We start from the raw sequence: 27,122 nt of genomic DNA on the forward strand, positions 1-27,122 counted from the left end.
AGGCCTCTCATCAATGCTGGGCACAGAACCCATGGATCCATCATCCCGGCACTGGGGGCTTGGTCACCCACACAGAAAGGCAGCTGCATCCCAAAAACAGCATGAGAAGGGCTTGGAGAGGAGGACCAAACACTGACAAGTGGAATATAAAACCTACAGACTCTTTAGGAATGCCAAGTCAGTCAGGTACAGAAAAGGGGTTGGTTTGGGACCACCTCCCAGAATTTCCCATCACACTTAATTTGGAACCCTTGGTAAAAATGCAAAGGCAAGCAGAGGAAAACTTGAGGGATGTTTGTAACCTTGACACCTCTACTACTCCAAATTCTGTTTTGTAGAAGTGGGATAAGAAATATTAACATTTTGATGGGACATGGGAGAGAAGGAATATCTGATGGTCATGCCCCAGAAACTTCATTATTTTAAGAAACCAGTCTAAAAAGTGAAATATTGACCACTTTGATAAGCTTTCTAGTTTCATCAGGAAAAAAAAAAAAAAACAACAATAGGTGGAATTACTATAAAACATTTCATAAAAATTGACATTGTTTGGAGCCCACAATGCCAGGGGAAAAACAAAAAAAAAAAAAGGAAAAAAGGAAGGAAACAAATGACCCCAGTATCATAGAAATATGCAAATAAAAAGTACCATAGAAATATGCAGATATAAAGTGAGATATAAATATATAAATAAAAAGCTGACAGGAAAAAAAAAAAAAAAAAGAAGACTGACACATGATGAAAAGCCATTTCCAAAATAATGAGAACTATTATTACTTCTCAGGCATACTGTTTTAGATCTAGATGGAATTGTAGAAAAAGATAACATGAAAAAGATAACCAACTTCCCCTGGGGAATTTATAAAATAGTCCAAGTAGCCAGATTCATTTTCAGCTTTAATTACTCCAAAGATGCATTTGCAGCTAAAATGTTGCAAACTATCTAATGCAGAACATGATACACATCCTTAAATAAAAATCCTTAAGAGGTAACCTACAAAAGAGTCTTCCTTCATAAAAACCCTCAAATCCTGTGGAACTAGCAGGAGAAACTCACTAAAGGAAGGGAAGCCTGAGCTTTCAGCCTTCTCAGAAGGGAGAAATATGCAGGACACAGGGCAGATCAATCTGCACCTTTTTCTTCAGAGCAGCCCTGCACCAAGGCCCTCACCTGCCCAGGTTAAAAAGCAGGATTCAGAACACTTAAAAGCAGTAAACTTTCACCAAAGCAGACTTAATTTGAACTGCTTATATATATATTCAACAAATAACATGTGATGTTCAGTCTGGTAAGATTGATAATCATTTATCCATTATCAGCTTTGATATTTTAATTTTGTTCAGTTACAAATAACCGGATTTTGAAGTAAATAATCAAAATTTACTTATGCCAAAGGCCCCTGCTAATTAAAATGAAGAGGAGCACATAGAAATCTTGATTAATTGAATGTATTTATTCTATTTTGTCAACACCTGCTTTTGGGAGCTAGAACAGATCCCTCAAGGAAACTGATGTATCACTCTAATGGAAGCTTTCCATTATAAAACCTCATTGTGGTTTCAAGTTTGTACATATTGAGCATTAAATGCTGTTTATGTTGCACAGCTAACTTTAAAAAAAATTGCATGGAGCACCATTTTTTCATTTCCAGTTCTGGCAAAATATCTCTAGAATTTTAACTCTGACGACCTGAACTTATTGCTGGTCGATAAGCTGAGGATTTTCAAATTAAGATTTCATTTAAGATTCTTTGTTCTGTAATAAGATTCTGGTAGCCTGGAAATGAAAGCAACAACTGCCTTGTGAACAAACTTCTGATGAAAAACATTTAATAGGATTTTTCTGCTACAACGACCCATGTTATTCTAGTGCTTCAATAACTCGTCGTCATGTGAGACAAGTCTCCAATGCATGGGAAATGTGGACTCCCAAATCCTCTACATGGCAACTCACAGCATCTGCTCTCTGCAGAACTCCCACACAACAGACCATGGATGGTGTGGATCAGCTGGAATTTAGGAAGCCAACAGCCCTCCAAGGTTTGCTAACACTGGGAGAAAGCTTATAAACAGTGCCACTGCCATTTAAAATTAATTACTTTCACCTCATACAGTAATTTATGACCTGCAAGCTGTCTCTAAATGCTTTCATCACAGATTGAGTATTTCAGACCTGATACAGCAGCAGGTAGCACGTTTGGTAGCTATTCCTCTTTGACTTCCCTCAAATTCTCCATTGTCCATCGAGCCTCCTCTCATGAACATTTTGTCTCAGAATGATTCCCACCAACTGAGCACAAATAATGGTTTTGAAGCCTTTATTTCACTCTTGTATGTTGCATGAGAGAAGCTTGATCCATTGCCACTGAATCCAGTCAATGAAGACAATGGAATCAGGAACCAGCTCTTAATGGCACTTTTCCTTGAATGCTTAGAACCTTTCAGTCAAGCACTGAAATGATCCCAGATGTCAAAGACATCAGTGTGGAACTAGATCAGGGACTGAGAACAATGATATCTGATCAAGTCAAGGGTATTTTTACAATATTTTAGCCTGAAAACCAGAGTCCACCATCCACAGCACATTATGTAGACATTAATTTAAAAAAGAAATACCAGATATTAACAAATTTTGATGAAACAAAAACAACCACAACCAAACTTGCCCAGATGAGTATTAAAGAAATACAGACAACTGACCAGTGAAAGAAAAGCAGCATGGATTCTCTCTGTGTAATTTTCATTTCCCAATACACACTGGTTTCCTCCAGAAGAGAGCTTTGAAAGAAGTTAAAAATCTAAAACACTGGTACACTAATTATGTGGTAAAATATAAAACATTTTTATCATCAGTTTTCTTTTCCCCAGCTCTGCACACAACACTTGAGCAGTGTGGAATGTGTTCTGTTCTGTAAGGCACCCACCACACCTGCAGATATAAATGTGTAACAATGGACACCAAATGCAAACAGGCTCTAAGTGTCCAAGAGTTAGTTCAGAAAAGAAAGGTAAAAATCTTCCCAGCACTGCTGTGTTCTCAAGTTGATGATCATAATTTTGCCAACCTGAAATCTTTACCAAGTGCAAGCTGCATTTACATATAAACAGTTAAAACCCACTGCACTATCCTTTTCCACTGATATCTTTCTTCTTTTATCTTTCTTCTGTTTATTTATGTATGCATGTGCATTCAAAGTCTGCAACTTCCCAGCTAATAGCTTGTCTGCAAACACCTCCTGTATGACATTTGAAATACTGCCAGTTATGTTAAGTACGAAACAAACCCACAATGAAACTGCAGAGCAAAAACAAAACAAGAAGATCTGAGAATACTACCGAGAAAAATGCTATTATTAGCATACAAATTTAAAAATTCCAGTTGGGTAAAAACACAGAGGTCTCTTCAATGCCCTGCCTAACATCATCAAATCCTTGAATCACCCTTGCTTTGGTGCTGAAGGAAATGTTTTTGTCAATCTTATCAAAACCAGAATCAGAAATTATTAAAAATCAGCCATCCTAAAGACTCTTCCCCTGTCCTGGGCAGTGACCAGGCAGCAGCAGCTTCCCTGTCCAACACAGATGTGTCATGTCAAGGCTGGAAACAGGAACAGGCTGTGCCATGTGTGACCAGGACAGCTGGAGCTCCATCCAGCATGACCTGCTCAGTGAAATCCAGCACTGAGGGCCTCATCAGGTGGTGTTGAGTTTCTCTCCTCCTCACAAATCCTAGGCACAAATCAGACCAGCCTTCATATGCAAAACTCAAAAAGTCAAAAGGTCACCTTGCTGAAATATATGTGGAATTTTGCTTGATTAGGATCAGGATTTCAGTAGGTTCAGGCCAAAGTCCAACTAGAGCAAAACTCTCACCTCTTCCAGTTTCTTTGTCTTGTCATACTGACATTAGTGGGGATTATAAATGTCCATTATAAGTGCACATACTGACACTAATGGGCATTATAAAACTGAGTATACTAATTGTACGAAGTTTCCTTCCCCAATCAAAATATTTGCACTTCTTTTGTAGAGCACAACATACGCTCTCCAAAAATATGCTTCCCCAAATTTAGCTTCCAGAACAGTTCAAATTAAGCAAAAATGCAGAAAAACAGAGATAATTTATTTTTGGGCAATATAGTTTTCTTTGTTTCTCATTTAACTTTTCTTTTTTCCAACCTACACATCATTTGTCTTCTTCAATGATACCTTTCTTATACCGAGGTATCTTCCTCTAAAAATTACAGCTTAAACCTATATTTTTAAGATGCCTAAAAGATTCAAGATACCTGAAGGTGAATTTTTGCCCACACAAAAGATTCAGTATTTCTGTCAAAGCTGGCTACATCTAACTATCACTTATGAACTCCACCTTTTGCAGTCAATGCACTTCCTTTCAGGATATTTGCTCTGTGAGAGACAAAACTTTCACCTGCCAAAGATTTCAGAACCAAGTTGTGATATTATGGTTACAGTCATGGAATTTCAACACGGAGTTGCCAAAAGTGTTGCTGCACCCCAGTGCTGACATGGCTGCTCTTATTTAAAGGCAGCAACAGCACTCAGGTGTCTTCTGGGTATTCACTAAATTAAGGAAAATTCTGGCTGTGATCCCTCAAAGGCAGAATCCATATAAAACATTTATGCTGCAGCTTCCTACTTCTTAAAATACCATCACACTCAAAATAGCTGTGATGCAGAAGAATTGCACTCAAATGCATGAACTTGAAAAAGGCAAATAATTACCTGTGCTGTCACTGTTAGATGCCCACCAGAAGATCTTATGAGCAGTCAAAATGTTTTACTCTCCCTGTGTTGTCACAGGTTATAAAAATGCGTTGTTCATAGATGAAAATTTAGGAGAGTAGAAATTGAGGAGAGTACAACTCATAAAAAATGGAGTTGTTAACATTTTATTTGCAAAAGGAGGTCTTTTCTACAGACAGCATTTGTCAGGTAAAACTGTTTCCTGGAGAGTAGGGGGAAAAAAAGCCTCTGACACTGGCATTCACAGGTTCTGAGGAAATTTCAGGCAGAGCATCAATTTTCATCCTTTCCCACTTTGGCCACTCTCCCAGGAGAGGTGATGTCAGTGAGAGCTCTGGGTGAACAGATCTGATCAGGGTTTCTCCTCCTCTGAAATGGAAAGCAAGGAATGCATCAACCTGAACACCCACCCCAACCTGCCAACAGCAGAGCCAGGCAGCCAGAGCTCCCCAAAAAGCCACAAATTTCACAGAGCTGTGCTTTCCCTGCAGCCTGTGTGCGGGGACAGCTTAGAGCATCCTTTTCACTGGGGCCATAGGAAAAGTGAATTATCTTACAGGGATTAAAGGGATCTTAGGCACGGGAGGGAAGTTTTGTGCCTGGAAAGGAGGCAGGCAAGTGCCAGCAAGGTGAGCAGCAGTGCCCAGGACGTGGGGAACCAGCCTGGGAGGAGATGGGGCTCTGTATGCTCACAGACAGGCACAGACCCCACTGACAGCAGCCAGCCTACTGCCAGACTAGAAAGCCTCTATGCCAGAAGACTTTGAGCTATTTTAGAGCAGCTGTGTGTGGGCTGGAGATACTAGGCAAAACAGGAAAAAAAAAAAGAAAAAAAAAAATAAAAAAGCTTTTTTTTTTTTTCTTTTTTCCATTTCATTTTTTGGAGTTTATTTAGCATTTGGCAAACAAAATGACTGCCATAGCAACACGTGCATTCTGTTGAACAAATATCTGGGTAGGTACCACAGACCTAAAGGTATAATCAATCTATACTGGTTTAAAAACAAATCAGTACATTTCACTGTGTATTCTCATTTCCTCTAATTCTGGTGTTTATCAAACACCTTTAAGAGCTACTTCTGTATTATTCTCTGCAGCACATGTTTCTCTGGCATCAGGGAGAAGGAAGCAGAGGGCTCAAGACCAATATTTGCTGTGCTCATAGGAACTCAGTCATGGGGAGTTCTCACATGATGGAGTGGGGCCCTCCTTCACCAACTAGTTCTGGTTTAATAGTCAAAGGAAGCACAAAAGCTACCAAATGCCCATTTTGAATATTCCTTCAGCACACCATTTTCATTCAGTACAATGCAACGAGGCTCAAAGTATCTTCTGTTTGGTTGGTTATTAAAAGGTAAGATATTAAGAGCTTAAATATACTGTTTAAATCAAAGGAGGACAATTGTTACAGGGCACAAAAAGCTCATATATGAAAGGATCTACAAGAAATGAGAAATATCATGCAGAAATGGGCTTACTACAAATGCTCCCCTATTTTCCAGTTCAGGAATAATTAGAAGCTTTAAGTTTCACGTACATTTGGGAATTCTATCCATCCTTTCACAACCACCATCTTCAACCAACACTTAGTTTAGTGACAGTATGTTACAATTTCCCAGTGAAGATGTTTTCAAATCCATACACTTGAGTGCTTCAGTTTGCAGAGCACACAAAAAAATTTCGAGATACCATCACAGTGGGCATTCCAGACAAGACTTAACATTGAAGAGGTTTTTTTGGTTTTATTTTTTAATATCGAGAAAAGGAAAAAATACAATTAGTTATACTAAACCAAACTTACATTTTGTTTATGGGTTCCTTTTAAAATCCTCTTATTTTCATTAAACGTATATTTAAATTGTTAGGACAATATTTTAAGCGAAAGATTGCAACATAAGAGAACTTCAATTTCTTATGTCTTGGTTTTTAACTTATGACTCTTTAATTTCTTTTTTACATTTTCCATTATTTTGTGGTTGAATAAGCATTAGCAGTGTGTTCCTGAATGACTGGGATCTCTGACAGCTTTATAGATTCTTTACAATCATGGTTAAGATCACTGTGGGTCTAATTATTGTGTTTGATTTGTGCCTGATATTGCAAAAAAGTAAAACGCTGAATCACTGAAATGTTCTTCGTATTTTCATCCCCTATTTGCCTGTCTCACCACTCTGCCCCTGCTCTTTGCAGGCAATAAAACACTGTAAAACTGGACAGCTGGATTTCTGCAGTTATATTTTCACTTTTTCTCTCTTTCCTGTCAAAATGGCTGGATTCCCAAAGGGGAAATTCCTATGTGCAGGGACATGATAAATTATTCTTCAATCAGGAATAAAGTGAGAGCCTACATAAAACATTTTAAGCATGAATCAGTCTAATAACTTACATAAGGAAGGGAAGGGAGAAAAAATGAATTCCTGCTGTAAATGACAAGCACATTTCAAACACCGGGGTCCCTGTACATTTGTTAGAGTTAAAAGAAAGATAAATTAAATTGTCAGGTACAGAAAGGGATTTGGTGGGACTCTGCTTCATAGCAACACAGTGCAAATAAGCCTAAAAATATTGGCTCCTTATAGGAACAAAAATATAGGGAAACTCTTAGAAGTTTTTCTTGTATTCACTGCACGATGCACTCAGAAGTCACCCTTGGGGGACACATCATACACAGCTAAAGTCTTCCTCCTCATATCTTACCCAAAATCTTGTTTTGAGTTTGAAATGGGTTTCATTTTAGCTCTGTGCACTATGACTGACTTGAACTTCAGCAAACTCGGAAATAAATTAGATAAACAATATACTGCTGCTACCTACATGAGCTTCAGTTGTAATTACATAGTATTTCTCTCAGTATAAAGGAGTTCTTAGGAAGACTGAATCATAAAGATCTTAAGCTGCACACTTCAGGATATCATATAATCTTCAATCAAATGCAAATTCCTGATTTATATAATGTATCAACTGATTGAATTTAAATAATTATAAATAAAAGGCATGCAATTTTATTGGTGTAGAACAATTCTGTGAGCATGTTCCACAGACACACGAAGACCCTAATTTTTTATTCTGTACTCCTTAAATTCTTCCAAACCTTGCAATATGATTATTGATCCTCCACACTTTCAGACACAGGAGAGCATTCAAAAGTAACAAGATCTTTTTGCTTCATCTGTTTTATGGAACTGAGAAACGTGTCTTCTCTATGTAAGCAGATATTATAACCCTGTAATGAGTAATAATTGAGGATTGAGAGGGGAAAAAAAAAAGATGTATAAATGGATAAAAGATGTAAAAATTCTGCAGGTAATTTTGCAAAGTAGTAATTTTCCAAAGTTACTACACTGACCAAAAAAGCCCAAAAATTACTTCAGATTAACTCAGCTGTTCCAGCTGTAGTCATCTTCACCTGATCTTCACTGCAGTTATGCTGGCCTAGATCTCTAGATTTTGGGTTTTGTCAGAGTACTATGCACAGTAATTTTTTCAGCCTATTTACTAGTGACTTTTTTCTTGAACCAAACTCCACAGAGCAGCTCTAGCAAAACCTACTGACAATTAGTTCAGGATAATAATTTTTACTGCATCCACTGAATCAGTAAGAGCTGGGGAGTATAATGAGAAGACAACTAAGCTGCAGACAAGCAGAAGAGAAATGAAGAGCATATTTTAGGGCTTCTCTGAAAGATTGTGCCTTTCTGACACTTCTCTAAACAATATACATCATTTTTATGTCCTATGCCCATGAGAAGTGGGAGAGAGTCGCAAATAAAAACAGACCTTCAGGACTAAGAGAGTACTTTATACCATGAGCTTGTCATTCATAAAGACGTAGTCAACAGTGTTTGATTACTTATACATATTACTTCATTTTAAGGTTTTATTATGTCTTCCAACAATTTTCATGAAGACTGTAATTGAATTCCCTCTTGTGCCAAGCTATTTTTATTTATTGATTTTATAAGTAAAATCAATACAAAATATTGTCCTCTAGAATTTTGCATTTGTTACTCCAAGGCAAGGGAACAAAATGCAAAACAGATACTGTGCATCAGTGCATTAAGAAAATCTTACACTGTTAAAATTGCTGTGCCACTCCAAGTTTTAGTTGCCATATGTGGAACTAGAGATACCACATTTATCAATAAGCAGAAAATGAAAAGAGGAAAAAAACCCCACCCTGATCAATCTTACAGCACTTGCCAATAACACTTACTGGAAGCTGCAGTGATAAACAGGATACAGGAGAGAGGAGCAGGGGAATTATGAGGGCAGCCCTTTGTGGTGACATCCTTCAGAGCTCTTGTGACCCCAGGGTTAGTCCCTACCCCTCCAGAGCAAGGGGACAGTGCTGTAGCCAGGACACTGACCCTCCCAGTGCTCCCAGTGCCTGGCCACAGGGCTCTGCCCAGCACCCACTGCCCTGCTGCCAAGCGCAGCCTCAGAGACCAACAGAGTGGCATAAATCCTACAGGTCACCCTCGACTCGACCAGAGAGAGCCAAAATCTTGTCCTGATCCCTTTTCCTTCCTGCTCCACTCTCTGCCTGACAAGTGCACTCTCACTGGGCACACCCCACTAAATGTCAGCACTCACAACTTTAGTCCCCCAGCAACCGAGTCTGTCACTTCATTCCAAAGCAGAGATGGGATACAAACTCATATGAGAAACCACAAAATCAGAGAAACAGAACAGCTCTCAGAATACTAACACTACACCAAATCCATGACAAATATATTCTTAAATCCCTTTGGAATTCATCATTGGAAGACGCTGTGGTACGTACAAGCTTTGTAAGTGATTAAAACTGACGCCTTAAGCTTTAGCTTTCAAATTTTCAGATTCTGTGCTGCACAGAGATGTAGTTCTGTAGCTATTAAGTGCTAGTAAGCTCTCTTCCCAGAGTAGGTGGACAAAATAAATCCTTTTCCTGCTGAGGACCAAGGACAACTTTCAGCTCAACAGCACAAACAACGGTGGACTGAAGAGAGAAAACAAAAAGGATGAGATTCCAGTCTCTGTTTCAAGTCAACCTTCCCAAGGCATCAAGTATTTAGAATGAGATGAGACTCCTCCTAATTCTCCTCATATCTGTAGATGAAATTCTGTCTATCCAAGACAAGATCTAGATTACAGTTTTCTGTGTCTCCTTATGGATACACCCTTCACTGTCTACAATAAAGTGTGTTGTTTTGATTTCAAACTTATTTAATCTGCCTAGGTATCTTTGTACATTTTGAGTCTATTGACTGGATTCAACTCACCCTAATACAGTCACTTCTTCCACTGCCAAAAACCTGAGATGGAGGAAAAAAAACCCTAAATACAGACTTCACACTATTATTTGTCATTTTTGCTTCATTTAAGCTATTGAAACCTTTCCGTTGACTAACACAATCAAGTTGAAAAGATACAGATTTTTTTTGTCTGCAATTCCCAGGAATTTAGAGATCCTCTTCTATGTCAGTGGTGACATTGGGACAGAGCAGGAATTCACAGAATCAGAGCTCCAGAAATTTTATTCCACTATCAGAAAAGTTTACTTACAAACACTTTGCTAACTCACTTTGATGCTGAATGGTTCTGGGTGATAAAAATTTTACGGTGTGTGTTTTAAGGGAGAAAGGAAAAGAGAAAAGAAAAAAAGCAAAGGTAATAGATTATAGATGAATGGCACAGAGATAGGCAAGAGGATTTTGTGTAGGACTGGAAATAAATGAATGCAAGTTATTTGAAAGTAGGAAGTCAGGAGGGAGAAATATATTGCAGTTGAAAGATCAAAGGGATCAAATGTAATCAGACATGGAAATCTTTTCATAAGTCACATGGTCCACCTACTTCATAGTACAGAATTGGTACTCCTTCATTACTATTTTTCTCCTTTGCACTATGTTCACTTTGGTTCTGAAAGTATTCAAGAATCAGCTTATACTTTTTAAAGGTCAACAAAGCCTTTTTTTATATTTTTTAATCACTGGAACAGCTACCATAAGTACTGAGTAAAGAGGTTTAAAGAGAGGTCTCTTCTATCAAATGCCTCCCACTTCCCTCAAACCCCAAACTTGCCCAGAATTTCATGCACAGACTGTTTAGGATTCCCCCTTAAACTGCACAGGTTGTTGCTCTGCCACTGGAAGACTGACCCCAAACTGCTCTGCTCAGGAGGTTATCACTTTTGACTTATTCTTCTACCTTACAGTTTACTTTCATTTCTTTTTTCTAAAATCAACACTCCACTTCAGCATATAAAGCCCTGCCTTACTTCACCCTTTTATAAAACAAACCAAGCATTTTTAGCTCTTCTTATGAGACAGCCCATCAATCTCCCCAGATCTTTTCAAGGTCTTCTTCCTCACTTCTTGAGAAGATGAGAAAAATTGCTCAGAGAATTTAAAAAAAAAAAAAAAAAAAAAAGTCATGAAAAGTCTGAGCTATCCAATGGAGATTAACTGTCAGAAGAAAGACACATTAACACAGATGTCCTGACTACTACTTCTGCACCCTCCTGTGCAAGGCCATGTCAGCTCACTTTCCAATCTCCACAGCAAACTGATTTATTGCAGATGTGTGCAAAGGCCTTAAGGTAATCTGTCTTTCCCATCTTAAGATACTTTCATACAACTTTTTATGAATTAAGGAAAAATAATGATTTCTTGTTTTGCCCAGTAGTTATTGGAGCAAACCCACATAGTTTTGTCATTTAATATGCTGCTCAAAAATAATAAAAAAAAAAAAAAAAAGCAAGGCAGAGGTTATTCAAGACAAGTGTGTTGCTCTTATGTATGCAGAAAGTGAGCTGGCAAAGCATTTTATCCCCAAAAAATAAAGGATGCAATTTTTTAACATAAGATGACACTTCCAAAATAAAAGCTTCTTGTTGAACTGTGTTTTTCCTGTGGCATATTAGAATTTATGTCATGTAAGGATAAAACAGAAAAAAAAATTATCATGTAAATAAATGAAACATGCCAGAAACACAAATCTCTGAGAATCTATTAATTTACAGTGCATTCTATATATCTTCCTCAGCTAACAATAACAAAACCATTATTTCCAAACTATTTTATGTGCAGGATTAGCCTGTCATTTCTAAGAGGTTTCAAAGAACCACAGAATCACTCAGATTGCAATGAAATCACTGAGCCCAGCCATTAACTCAGCACTGCCACTAAACCATGTCCCAAGTGAAGTGACACATCTACAAAACGTTTAAATATCTCCAGGGATGGTGACTCTGCCTGTTCACACCAGACTGAACAGAATTCATTGAACTTACCTATTTGGTGTGAGCCATTACCACCAAAATGAGGCAAAAGTGAAGGTTTTCTGTGACCACTCATGATCTCCCACAATTAACAACACAACACCTAAAGATCTACTGCCAGTAAAATCCACCACAGAAAATACCTTGGAGATGTTAAGAATATACCCCTCTGAACATGGATTTTTCCCATAGTTTGACCAAATAACTATCACAAGTCTTTTATAAATATATATATATACATCCAGGCATACTTTCATGAAATATTTTCAGGTTAGAGCAATAAAGTGGCAAGTACAACAGAGATGAAATTTGATGGGCCATTTGTGTAGTAAACTACATCTCCACAGCTCTTTAATCAATGTCCTGAACCAATTACCACTCATTATTCTTGATGCATTGTAAGAGAACACATGACCATATATCACTCTCAATGGTCATAACATTTTATGCTAATTTAATATGCTACCATACATAACACCTCAAGGTTAAAAAGAAAATGTCTCAAACATTTCTGAGAGACATACAGCTCAGGAACTGACTTTCATTCCCATTATTTAAGTAAATGTATAGACTGATAGATATGCTATCCACTATCCATTTGGAGCACTTTATCAGACATAAAAGAGTGGAAATAAGGACCAAATTTAGCTGCCAGCATTTTTCATCTACTGCATTCATTTTTTACTCTGAATATTATTTCAACTCATTTCTATACATGGGAAGTCTTTGTAGCCTGAGAGTTTTTTGATAGCCCATCCCAGTGGCAAGAACTTTATAGGAATTGGAATGAACTGGGCTGCCTTTCCAGCTCATGACATACAGCAGCACTTGGCAGGAGCAAGACCATCTGCCCAGTTCATAGAACTACGCTCCATCAGACAATATATCCCCTTTGGGTCATTTAACACCTCTGAGCTTTAGATACAACCAGCAAAATGAGCACAGGAGCTCTGCAATCAGGTGTCTTCTCATGTTTAGTACTTCCTAAGCTTGCTCCAGTCTCATTCTGTAGCCAAATCACAAGGAACTGCAGAGGGACTGTGTGCTCTGAATTCCCATTTTTCTTCAGCTGGAACACAAGCAAGATGGTTATAACTGAATTAGCTATAAAACTATCAAATATAAGACGAGAAATAATGAAAGCAGATATTACTAACTGTGGCAAGAGGCAAAATAATAAAGTAGACAGAATATGGATTAAGAGAGGATTTTTTGAGATCAAGAAACATATTTGAAAAGGGAACTTTCTCTCTTAGGGATGGAGAGGAAACAAGAAGGAAAATTAAATGAGTAAGAGAGTGCATAATTATATCTGGGAGGGCACAGGATTAGGCAAGTTAAAGTCTCAAAACACTAAATGAAGTAGAGAAAACAGAGGCAAGAAGAGAAAAGCTAGAGAAGTGGAAAAGGAAAAAAGAGAAGCAGGAGTTAGATTTCTCAGTTAACTTATTTTTTAATGTGCATATGGAAGTATACAGAGAAAGCATGAATTTGGGAATGCTTCCTGACAGAACATAACACCAAACCACTAGGAAAAATGTAAAAACCTGCAAGCTTCAGGCTATTAAGAGACAGAGTAAAAGGAAGAGTTAAGAATGACATATCACTGGATATCAGTAATAGGAAAGAGAGTGGAAGAGGAGAGCAATCTGTTCCTCACTGTGACCTCTGCTGATTCTGTGTTTTTCCCCATTCATTTGCTTGTCACATTTTCAAATTCTAAAATCCCGTTTCACTGTATGGTTGCAAGAATTGCTGGAACACTAATATAAGCAAAACCACCCAAATAGACAGACTTTCTCTGAATATTCAAAACAGTTAATGATGCTCTTCTATTTTTTGGAACACTATACAAATAGGACATAAATTGCAATGAGCTACCATAACTTTAATACCAAGCTCATATTTAGATTTTTACTTTCCTAGCAGTGTTCACTGTATGACGAATTTAATTTCATCTGAGATACTGAAAAAAAAGAAATTATAGCACTGCCAAAGCAGATGGCTGCTGTAATGAATACCACAGCTGAGAGTCACAGTGAAATTCCACTCATGAGAAATACTATCAATATACAAGTTGCCTTTCTCAACGTTGTATCTACTCTTTTGGGAAGGACTGATTTCTGCATGTCTCAAGGTGTTGAAAACCAAACTTCAAATTTAACTGCTGCATTTTTATGTTATGTGTATATATATTAGCTTAATGGGCTTTAAGCTTCCTATGTGGAAGTCTTATCAACCAACCACTCCAAATGCTCCTAATCTTTCAGCAAAGTGAAGAATTAAGCCTAATAATACACTGCAAAACATCCTAGTGTTTTTTGAATCCTTCAACTAAGCCTTTGATTGTATTAAATATTTTAATAAAAATTTTATACATATATATTATATATGTATAGCAATATACATACTGGTGACAGAGAAAAAAATCGGAGGCACATAAAAAAAGAACCTCAAAAATAAGACAGATCTAAGGTCTACATCACTCATACAAAAGCCTTGTTTAATTTCAAGGCACAAGACTTGATTACAGGAAAATAAACTGGGAAATAGCTACATACTCCCTATTAAAATAAGTATCACTTCAATTTGCTAATTTAAATCTGACTACAGTTTGTTTACATTATTTCAGGTAAGTTCTTCAATCATAATGGCAACTTGAGCCTCTGTAGTAAAACTCCAGGTTAAGAAAACACAACAGTTTCCAAAAAAAGACTCTTCGCCTTTGACCAACATCCACAGACATGACAAATACAAACCTCACAGCACAGGGTTAAGACCTACACAGTACATTAAAATATTTATGCAGTCCATTCTCTGAAAGAAGCCTCCAAAAAAAGGTTACATTAATACCAATGATCTCCCCTGAACCTGAAGGACATTTTGATGAGCTAAAAAGCACATTTAACACCATGCCCTTTAGGATCTGCATTATGCTGCTGTACTAAAACTTTCACTGCTGTTAGTGTTGCTGACTCAAGAAGACATTGGAGACAAAAATAAAGTAGCACTGGCATCATGTGCGACAGAGACACAAAGTTACTTCTGCCAGCTTCATTTTCTGTATCTTCCTAAGGACTGAAATTCAAAGCGTTAAGGGAAACTGGAATTGACTCAGTGACCCTCAAGGTCCCTTCCAACTCCGGATATTCCTTGGAATAGCTCGATGCACTATTACAACACAAGGTCTACATGATACCAGTGAGGACCAGAGATACAAGTCCATTGCAGCTAAGTGTATAAACACTTAGTGTTTATACACTATCTAAGTGTATAAACAAATAAAACATCAAGGGGTACAACACCTTATGCTACTAATTGACAGAACATGGAAACAAGAACAGCTTTTCCACAAACCTCTCCCATGCTAATCTAATCATAGGTATGGACTCTTCTTCCTACCTCTCCTCCAAGATAAATTCAAAAAAAGGCATGTTTTTTTTTTTTTGTTTTTTTTTTTTTTTTTCAGGAATAAACTATACAAATTCATAAATCCTCCATCAGAGCATAAATGGGAGTTCAAGCTGTCAAGCAGACTTTGTTAGATCTCAGTTTCAGACCCGGCCATCCCCAGGGGACAGCAGAGAGACAAGGGATTATCACAGGAAAGGCTGAGATTCAGAAGTGCTTTGCACTGAACGTGAGCTACTGATTTCTCTGCTCTGAGAGCCCGGCCAGCAGAGCTGCTGAAGATCACAGAAGGAATCAAAGGCCAGGTTCACTCTTGGAACATAAATCCCAGCGAGAGAGGAGCTGATGCAAGTAAGAGTGGTACCACTCCAAACACAGCTCCCCAAGAGCGAGGAGGAGCAGAGGAATAAACTGGCTCACACTCCCCTCTCCATCCTCTTCAACATGTTGAACACAGCACATTCACACACACGGCAGATAAAACAGCACAGGAAGGGCCACAAAAGAAACCACTGGCAGATGACGTTGACAGTGACAAGAACTTGAGTCAACTCTGCCACAAAAAGCAGATGAAGGTCACATTCAGGAAGTTTTCCACTGGAAGCAAACAGTTTTAAAATATCTTTAGGATAATGACAGTGAAGATGGCAATTAGAAGCACTGGGAGCTGACAGTGCATCAGGGCCAAGTGAACTGCACTCAGAATGCTACAGAAAATAACAATGACAGTAGCGAGCTGTCAGAAGTCTCTGTCACACTTGTCCCCTAAAGAGAGGCAACACCATGAGAAACAAGTTCACTTGATCCTCACGAAGTTATAAACAAACTACAAACCTAAAGGCCAACTCACAGCACAGATGAGCTGCTGAAAACATTGATAAATCCTCCACAAGATCCTGCTGAAAATCCTGTGCCTCATTCCTTGTCCACATGGCCAATGCTGTCACACACCGGAGATGACTTTATTACATTTGTGTGGTAGGTAGACAAGGGCTAATCCAAAAGCTCATCTTAAAGACGATGGAAAAAGTTGCACTGACTTTAATTGCATTTTCATCAAGTTCACGAGTGATAGGCACTTGAGGAGCCCACTAGATAACCATGGCTACTTGACTACAAAGTTAATGATATTTCCTGTGCAGTGAAAGTGAAAGATTGTGGAAGAAAATTAAATTCTGATGCACTTGCACTGGCTCTCTGAAGTGTGACAAGCAGCTCTGGAGTTCCCATGACACCCTCTAGGTTCTTGTTCCATTATGGAAGGATTTAGACATTTGGGAAGAGCAGACACTCTCCAAGGGACAGATTTTAAACAATTTTGCTCATTTTTCACCATTTACCATTGTTACAGGTATTGATACTTGAACTTGTCTTTGAAGTGACTGATTTTTTCCAAAACGGTGTCAGGATTTTAAGATGTCAGCATACTTGGGTTCTTTTGGGTTATGAAAAAGAAGCAAACAAAAATGGCTAACACTTCATCCCTGCAGAAAAAGTTTGAGTTTCTCTTGTTCAAGACTAAAACCATTTGCTAAACACATTATAGTTACACCTTCAGTTTGTGAATTGTATTCTTCTGACCAGGAACCTGCTGTTTAGAATTAAAAAGAAGCTGCAAGTCATAAAATCATGCTATGATTTTTTTTCAAGTTACATTTTTTCCCAGCCTGTCTATTTTGAGCAAAAATTAATTATTATTCAATGTGCACTGCTGATAGAGACAAAATTACGTAGAATAATTGAAAAGCATATTTACTTTTTTCTCCTCTCACATTTTAGAATAATTGGTTTCCAGATTTGGCCAGCCTGTTTGATACTTAATCATAACAAAAGGTGATTGTGAACCTTCAGTCAAAGCTTAGGTTCTCCCTTTTTCTGATTTTCCTCATTTTTGCAGCAGAGAAATATTTCAGAATTTCTTCCAACCAAACATGATCAATACAGTGAGAACTGTCTCTGTTCATGTATTTGGAACAGCAAAGGATGAGATTTGCAATATACACAAAGATATGGAAATGCCTGGAATTTACAAATCCAATCTTATTACAAGGAAAGTATAAATAAAACTGAAAATGGTTAAAGGAATATTTACCTATTATTTGAAACCTTATGAAACTGAACATTTGGGTAGATATTTGGCATTTGTTTTCCTTCTTGGAAACTGTTCCAACATACAGCATTTGTTTGTTTGGGTTTTTTTAAATCTTGGGAATCTTTATCTCAATGGGGAACAGTGCTGGTGTGATGGTGCTGACTCACAAACTGAGCCACACTGAAAGGATCTCAGGCAGCCATCAGCTGAACTCCCTCAAAAAGTCAGGATCAGCACCAAATCCACACCAGGGACCCCAGGGCTTGATCCAACCAGCCCCTGAAAGTGCACAGCTTCTCTGGGCAAAGTCTAATTAGGCTTGATTGTATTTAACAACTAAAACAAGAACTGCAGATTACATCTGGGAGCTTTGATTTCTAGAGAGCATCACTGAGAGAGTTCAGTCAAAAGATTGATGAGAGCACGGACAAGACTGGAGAAGTATTACCCTTTGTGCTTTGCATGTGTTTCTACTTTGTATTGCTATTTAAATTCTGGGATATTAGAATATTCTAATATTCTAGGATATTATAACATAAAATATTGTTGGCCAGATCACTGCTGGTTTAAAAAGTCTTTTGTTATTCCTTTGTATGAAATAATGTTGTTGAGAAAACGCTGTTTCCTTGTGTTAGGTGACAGATCTCATTTCATCTTCGTTATGTGTATTTCCAACCCTTTTTCTGGAGGAAAAAGGATATTATGAACAAATATTCAGTCAATATTTACCTAAATATAAGCAAATATATGTATATTTAAACACATTCTCATCCTTGCCCCATGCCTGGAGGTGTTCAAGGCCAGGCTGGATGTGGCTCTGGGCTAGTGCCAGGTGTCCCTGGCCATGGCAGGGCTCAGAGTGAGATGATCTTCAGGGTCCCTTTCAACCCAAACCATTCTATGATTCTATGACACATTTAACACGGGACAAACACCACAGCTCCTTTACAAAGGTATTTTTGATTCAGATTTTCTAAGGATATTAGTAAAAACAAACTCTACTGTCAGGGTGACTCTAACCACATGCTGCCTCATCAGTGAATATCGCAGAGTGACTCTGCCTCTTAATTTCTATTAAAATTCAAAACTAAAATATTTTAAAAGATGACAACTTTGGGATTCTAGACTCTGCTTTAGCATTCTATTTCCTATATCAATACATCTGAAAAGGTTCTCCAGCAAATGTTGTTAGGGGAAAAAAAAAAAAAAAACAACAGCCAGAAACTCATTAAGTCATCATTACTTTGTAAATCTAATTCATAACACTGCAGCTAAAGAAAGATGTTAAATGCTATTGGTATAAAATTCATGACCACTGACAATATATACTATTTTGGCTGCAAGACTAAAATTCTGAATGCATGATCAATGACAATTTTAAGATTAAGTGACCATTTGGGATTACATTCATCAATACTAATAGTATCTTATTTAAAAGTTTAATGAGGAAGCTATAATGCATATCACATTTCTCAGTAAGATACATTATTATTGAATTTCAGAGAGAGCCTATTATGAAAAATGAAATAAAAGCAAAAAAAAAGGCCTATTGTTTAAAATGGATTTTCTAAGTGTATTGAACACATGAACTGGACTGCAGGCATTTGCTTAGAGGACTGTTCTTTAGGTAATTCCATCTTGTTTTTTTGCAGTCCACATGAAAAGAGTGTGTCTTTAAGTTAGACCTGAAATTAGTCAGTATAGAACATGAGGATTAGTCACTACAGAACATGAGGATATGTACATCAGATAGAACATACATGGCATTTTCAGTAAAATGTTTTAATATAACAGGACAGTCAGATCCATGAAGTGATTTTGCTCCCCAGAAGTCATTTATTCACAGTATTTGATGTGAGCCAGCTCTTGTATTTGAGAAATCAATATGAGTAGCAGCTGAAGTAGCAATGATCCATGCTCAGGGTAAAGCCTGTCAAAACTGAAAGATGTACAAAAATATTCTTTTAGTCCATATTCTTTTGGTGGAGAGGAAGGGAATTATTATTTCTTAGGAGCACAGAATTGTTAAACAGGTGGGTGTATCAGTTGAGTCTAGTTTGTGGTGAACTCTGGCAGATCTCAATCCAAATTAACGCTCTATTCAGCTTTTCCAGCCTTTAACAGCTACTAACACAGCCCCCAATTAGGACTGCCAACACTCCTTGCTCTGTTATTTATTCAGACTGTCCTTGCTTGTCTTTGTTTTATAAAAACAGCCTCTTGGACGTTTTTCCATTCAGCACTCTCGAGGAAGACTTATTATCACATATTTTGATAGAAGTATCGTTACTACCCCATCTTCTAAACCCCCTCAAACATTTCAATATCACTGTATAGCTGCCTTTCAGTTGTGCACTCTTTCCAGGACAGAGAAGAGATATGTGGACTTAAAACAACAGAGAAAACCCCAACACCTTTTCAACACTGGGTTTTTCTGTCTGTGGGCTGTGACAGGCCAACTCTTCACCTCTGATGGACATTTTTGGGTCATTTCTGGATAATTTCACATTATCCACGCACAAGGGAGGAACAGGGAGGATGCGGTAGTTGTCAGGTTCCCAGCAGAAGGCAGAACTTGTGCTTTATAGAATAAATTGTCCATAGATTAGGGGAACTGCTGACTTAAATAGTGCAATATTGCCTGTTTCTACAGCATTAGCACAGCGGGATTTCAGCCCCCACGGATTATTATGGGCTGTAGGAATACAACCATGTGAAAAATCAGAGTTAGGGTAAGACTGAGTTTCTAAGCTGCTGGATCTCAGCAGCTCAGCTGGACACCACCTAGGTCCTCCTGAAATAACAGTATTCATACTTGATAGGAATGACAATACTATTGAAAATAACTACTTTTTCTGTCAATAAACATTTTGTTTGAAAAGCTAAACACCTTCATTTTAACTGAACAACAGCAAAGTACAATCCTCTTTTTCAATACTGGCTTTGAACAAGAACCTGAAACATGAATCCTGATTTTTCAACTCTGGTAACTCTGAACAAGGGAAAAAAAGCCATCTTCTACCTCAGTTAGAATTATTTATTTTGCTTACTTCTAAAGCTTGAGGTTGAGCAGGAATCCTGTAAGTATAAATGGAACAGAAAAACCTCAGTCAGTTACTTGAAAAGCAGCACTACCTTGTCTCATGTGGTTTGTTAGAAAAAGGGATCTATTTTTTTAACTTCTACACTAGGCTGAATTTGCATATATGAATCAACACATCCCTTATGAAAAACAGGACATGGATACATAAAGACTGGTACGTTTTAGTGATAGTTTTCTGATTAGATTTAAAGAAACAGTGGAAGCATCCAAATAGTACTCCAGTTTCTCATCTTTTTAGTACATTTTTTTTTCTAAGAGGAAAGAATTGTGACAGCTCCAGCCCTGTCCTGCAGACCATCACTGTAACACCCTGGCAGAGAGCATCCCCAATATCCCATCACAAATAAACCAGTAACTCTCACACAGTATTGCAGATATATGCAGATCCTCCATGTATAACTCTGCTACTTCTAGTAAGTAGTGAGGCAGTAACACGTCTGATGGGCTGAATGTAAGCTCTTAAAGGACTACAACTCAACAGCAATGAAAGGTGAAGTCTGTTTTCTCAGACAAATACAAAAAACAAACATCAATGCCCATGATTCTCACCATAAAATACACTCTCTCCCCCCATCATTCATTTATGGGGACTGGTGGCTATTGTGTTTTACCACATAATTTAGGTTAAATCCTGGATAGAAGCAGGACACTGTGCATTCACCTGAATACTCACTCCTGAGGGATAATTCATGATAGTAGGTGGTGAAATAAAATTCATTTTGCCAGATTTTACTACAAAGCACATCTCCTCAGGCAAGGACCTTGGCTTTTTATATCTTTAAAACTATGGAACTGTGGAACTCTATAAAGTCAAATGTATGAAAAAGAAGAGCACTATGGCAAGATAACCTACAGCCCTAGCTGTTATATTACCAGCCTCTGTCCATCTGAAACTTCAACTCAAAGTAAAATAACAGCCTTGAAAAGGTAAAAGTTTGAGCAGCCTACTTCCACAAATTGCTCAATATCTGACCTTTTAAGCACAGTCTTGTCATACCTGAGAGAGGAATAAAATATATCACAAAAACTATTTGCAAGAAACAAGTTCAGATTTTGGGGGCAGATCTTTCTTAAAAATCCCTTTTTTTTTTTTTTTTTTTTTTTTTTTCTTGCTGCCCTAAAGCTGATAAAAATTGGTCTTTCATGTTCTTGACAAGGGAGAAAGATGAATGGGGAAATCATGTCAGGATCAGACTTTTATTTACGATCTTGTAAGTTCAGGACTGTGCACATGCATGATTTGCCTCTGGGCTCATCTCAAAATCAACAAATGAGAGATGAAAGATTACCCTGAGGACCTGCAGAAATACACATGAAAAACAGGTTTATCTAAAGAAACATGCATTTCTGGAGGAAAAAGGTGACAGCATGAATTTTACATCAGATCTTTACTTCATAGAGAGTGCTACATAAAATATTGTTGGCCAGATCACTGCTGGTTTAAAAAGTCTTTTGTTATTCCTTTGTATGAAATAATCTTGTTTAGAAAACGCTGTTTCCTTGTGTTAGGTGACAGATCTCATTTCATCTTCGTTATGTGTGTTTCCAACCCCTGGCTGGTACTGCATGTAATGCTCCTCATAGTCAGACTTCCACAAGCACTGGATGAACCACCTTGAAAATGTGCTAAAACCGGTGTTGTGATTAAAAATAAGATATAGTGCAAGGTAGGTTCTTTACCTTTTAACTTTTTCAGAACAAAAACCCACAAATTAATTTCACTGACCGAGAGTTTTATTGACAACCTGAGCATTTAGTTTCCACCTGCTTGGAAGGAAGATAATCTTCTAATGCAGAACACAGAGCCAGGATTTTACACTGCAATGAGTTCTTCCCCTCATGGATTCTCCTAATTTGCAGACAAACTCCTGAGGATCCTTTCAGTGCACTTGAGTAAGTCAGTATCAGAGGCAAAAAACTCTAAAAGCTTGAGGAGTTCATCACTTGTTTGTCCTTCATTTGCTGTAGCCCGTGGTTAGTACTCTGTCATTATCCTCTAAAAATAGATATTACAGCAGCAAAGTGATGACAGGCATCAGCACACAGCAGAAAGTAATTTGGGGGTTCTTTGCCTCAAATGCTCTGTTGGACTCTTGTCTTTAATACATTAAGCTGAAAATATTCAGATACACTTCTGAACTATTTCCACTGGATGAGTAACATTTAGATCTAAAATTATTTTTCTCCTTCCCTTCTAAAGAGGATTGGGTTATTCTTCATCCTGATCTTACCATGAGAGGTGTTAAAATCCATTTCTTTTAAGCTAAATATATTGTTTTATTAAAATTCTCTAACTAAAAGAGATTACAGTTTGAAGTCCTAATTCAGGAAAAGATTTCCTTTTCTACAGAGTATATAAATTCTCATGCTTCTAAACTGGAGCTGAACTTTAATCAGTTTTTAACCACATTTCTGAACCAAGAGCTAAAAAAATTCACACATAATTAATCTTGTACTGAAAACAGAAGCTGATATCTTACTATTAGAAAAGAGAAGAAAGCAGGGAAAAATTCCTGAAGCTTGGCATTCAAAATGGCTTTGAAAGCAGGGAAAAGGAAAGAACAGGTTGTTTGTAGGGAGAGAAAAAAAATCACAAGGATTTCATCAGGTAAGGAAAGGGAGGAAATGACCCCATCTATTTCTTCATTTCTCTTTGGTGGCAAATTATGGTCTAGCAACAGCACTGGGATAACATGCCCATGATGTCTGAGCAAAAACTGAGACATATCAGGAACATATAAAACAGATCAAGAAAAACAGATATCTGGAATGAACCTTATTTTCATTTCATGTGGAGTACAGGGGCAAGTTGCAACATTCTGCTAAGGGATGCGATACCAGTTAACATCAAAGCTTCCCAATGGTAAAAGATTTCCCTAGGACCTTAATTCTCAGTCTTCTGCAAATTCACTGCCCTATTCTTTACCATTAATACAAGAACAGAGTGTCTGATTCCCATTTTCTTATCAAAACCATAACTCAGATTTTGGTAGTTGTGAATTATACCACCAGAAGAGTGAGAAAAGTTTAAAATACCATTTTAACACAGTTCTTATTGAAAGCAAGAGTGAAATAATCTTTTCTCTTGAAATCTCAACTGGCTTAGATATGCTGTCACCCAGAGTGTCACATTCTTTGCTCACACCTTGACAACCTTCAAAGGAAAATCAAAAAGATACAGCCCTGCAAAGCTGTTCCCTCTCTGCATACAATAGCTACAATAGTTTCCCTAGTGCTGTCTTCCCACTGGCCCAGAAGAATGAGGATGGCCTGACATCCAGCAAGGATGTCTGAGCTCATTTCCCAAATTAGTTTCTATTTCTGATCTTGCTGCCTTGCACGAGGAGACTTTTTCAGTGACACCGACCAACTTATGGTGAGGTGCAGACAGAGAGGCCAGGCACACTGCAGGTGGGCCATGGAAGCTTTGGCAAAGTCAGGAACCTTGGGGAACTGATGGAAAGCAATCCAGAAGCGTGGAGAACGATGGAGTACTGCAGCAAAGAGCACACAGAAAGGATGTCTGCAATCATCAGTGCCTTGTGTCCCAACAGGGAACACCAGACAGCCCCAGGGAAACTCTGGGACCTGCTGGGAAGGAGAGAGAAGGAGCCTGATGTCCAGAAATCAATGTACAACACCTCCAATTCCTTAGCAAAAGGATTTTCTTCCATAACATTTTCCCAGAGCTATACCAAACCAGCTGCTATGCCACATGAAATGGTTTTCATCCTTGTATTAAGCATAATTTAAACGATCCATTCAATTATTACTTTTGTATTCAAAGATGGCTTATTTTCATGCAGATTTATGTTTCGTTATGCATAGAGGATATTCTTAATTGTGCTGAAACAACTGCAAATTTAATTAAAGTCTGCCATTCCAAACATAAAATAGATTAAAGAAAATGCTGACAAACAGTAAAATAAATATTGGACTATTTAATTTAACTCAACATTTATTTTTAATCCAAACATCAAAATAACCTTGTTTCTAATTACAACTTCGTGACAAAATGTTTTGAAGAAGTATGTCTCTATTTCTCTCCAATCTGCTCAGCTGAAACACACTAGCTTATTTATAAAACTGTCGATTAATAAATCTGTTCCAGCTGTATTACTGTATGATATGAAGAACACAGATTGATGAATGTAAACAACTGTTATGATTTTAAAAAATCAAAGTCTTGACAGTCTTCAAAAGCAGAAATCCCATAAAATACATTGCAGGACAACTATACACCTAAATCTTAGCAAAAAAAGGAAAAAATAAGGGGCAAACACAGCTAGTAAGGTCCAGAGATCTGTGGCAATTTATAGCAGATGGAGAGATCAACTAAATACTTATAATAAGTTACTCGTGGTTCCTTGAACTGGGTATTATTAGACTCAACCATGTGCTGTAACTCTGACAATAAGCAAATCCTCAGCTTCATAAAAAGTTACCTTCAAAAGAGGTATGAAGAAAGAATCTGGCTTGGTTCTACTGAAACTAATTGGAAACCCTCCAATTAAGTTATGCTGCTTAGTGTTGATGTTAATTTTATAGAAAATAAATTTAAGAATTTGCAGTTAGCAGCTGGGGGGGAAAGAAAGGTAGACAGGCAGATTTCCTCTCATCCAGATGCTGTAAGTCTGGCTCTGACTTGGGGAAAAGAAAAATTCCTAAACCAAATGTATTATGAGCACTAACTTAATCCTTGAGGTAGTTCAGAAGCATTAGCTGAGAAGAAATACACAGGCTTTCCAAGGCATTGCATGTCTTTGCTCCAACAGATTTGGAGGAAACAACAGTGCCTTACCACTTTAACAAATACCCCAAAAGTCAGAAAATTTGGAGGAGAGAAAAAAAAAAAGACTTTTTAATAATAAAATAATTTTAACTTTTTTGCAACAATAATATTTTTTGCAACATCTGAATAAATTGTCTTACACAATTTTTGGTGCTTCTTCCTTCCACCTTAAGCAACATGTCCAGGAGCTAAGGTATTATTTATCTGAGTGACAAGGTCAAGCTATTATGAGTTTTAGGACCTCCACCACCACTTGTGGAGGACAGGACAATCACAGTTCCTGGTTTGAAAGCCACGAGCTCAGCTGGAGTAGTCCAGGCAACACAAGCCTCATCCAAAGCCACTCAGGAGTCCCACACAAACTGCTAGCCAAGTTCATTTCTCATTTTAAATACTTCTTGTCAACACAGTTGAGCAAAGAAAACCTCTAGGTAGAAAGTATAAATGCTGCAGAGTTTACTACAAAGTAAAATTTTACAAACCTCTTTCCTCTATGTAATTTCACTGTGAAAGGACGAAAAATATTTTCTTTTTTTCAATAAAACCAAGACTGAAATACAGAAAGAGGGTTCTCCTGTGAACTGACAGACTCAGCATGCACTGAGAGCTCTCTGCATGTCAATGGACCATCCTTATCATGGGGCAGGGATTCACCCCTGGTGTTAAAACATGTAGATGTGATCAAGTCAGGCCGATATTTTCACGTTTTCCTTATTTATCCATATCAGCCATATATGTCTGTACCAAGAAAAATCTCAAACCAAGGGGAAAAAACCCCATCCAAACTCAAAAATTCAACAGAACAAATGAGGAATTTAAGTCAGTATCAGGGATTATTAAACCCTTTCACAAAGTAAGAAGCAACGAAGAAGGGAAGTAGCAAGGAGCAAGTATTTTTCAGAGAGGAATAAAACTGAAACCCTTCACCAAAAAGACAGTGAACTGAACAACAGCAGCTCTTTCCTATCGATATATGAATATTGTAAGAAATGCTTGACCTGGAATCCAGCAGAACTGATAGATGAAAACCCTATTTGGACGTAATACCAAGTTAACAAATCACTTTATATCAACACTGTTAGAGCAAACAAAAGCACACAAACCTTTTCAAATAACCACTGAGTTCATCAGCCCAGAACTATTCTTTCACGAAGAGCAGTTCATATTTCAGTAGCACTTTTTCTACAAGCACCAATATACACAGAGCAATTTCATAAAACTTTTTTTTTCTGTCCTTTCAGTGTTTCAAGATTTATTTTAAAAAACTCTGCATGGTATTATCAATCAAAAATCTTTTTGACAATGTAATAGCCTCCAAAATCCCTAAATACTATAAGAAACAACAAATACACTGCATTATACAGGCTTCCAGACTATCAAACTTCAGACTCTTGAAGCCAACAATAAAAACTCCATGACATGAATCAGCCTAGACTTTTTTTTTGTATAGTCCATAAATGACCAGTGCAGCTGTTTGAAAGAGAAGGAATATCAAAAAATAGGATTTCAGATAAACAAGTAGTAACGGAGCAGTTAAAGTGTTAGAAAACCTCTACTGCCAAAACCAAAGGAGCCATGGCAATTTACCTCCCTGAGAGCCAGGCAACACCTCCACACACATCTACATACAAACTTCCCCACCACTGAACCAGAAGGTTTTGGGAACAGGAATCAAGTACACAAGTCATATCATATC

General features: G+C 37.6%; 1 protein-coding gene across 1 annotated transcript in view; it reads right to left on the reverse strand.

Moving 5' to 3' along the window:
- Nucleotides 1–27,122, reverse strand: part of DPP10 (dipeptidyl peptidase like 10) — a 194,453-nt gene that overhangs the window by 87,501 nt on the left and 79,830 nt on the right. The window lies entirely within an intron of this gene.

Source organism: Sylvia atricapilla, chromosome 7 (assembly GCF_009819655.1).
Source record: "Sylvia atricapilla isolate bSylAtr1 chromosome 7, bSylAtr1.pri, whole genome shotgun sequence".
NCBI classification, from domain to species: Eukaryota; Metazoa; Chordata; class Aves; order Passeriformes; family Sylviidae; genus Sylvia; species Sylvia atricapilla.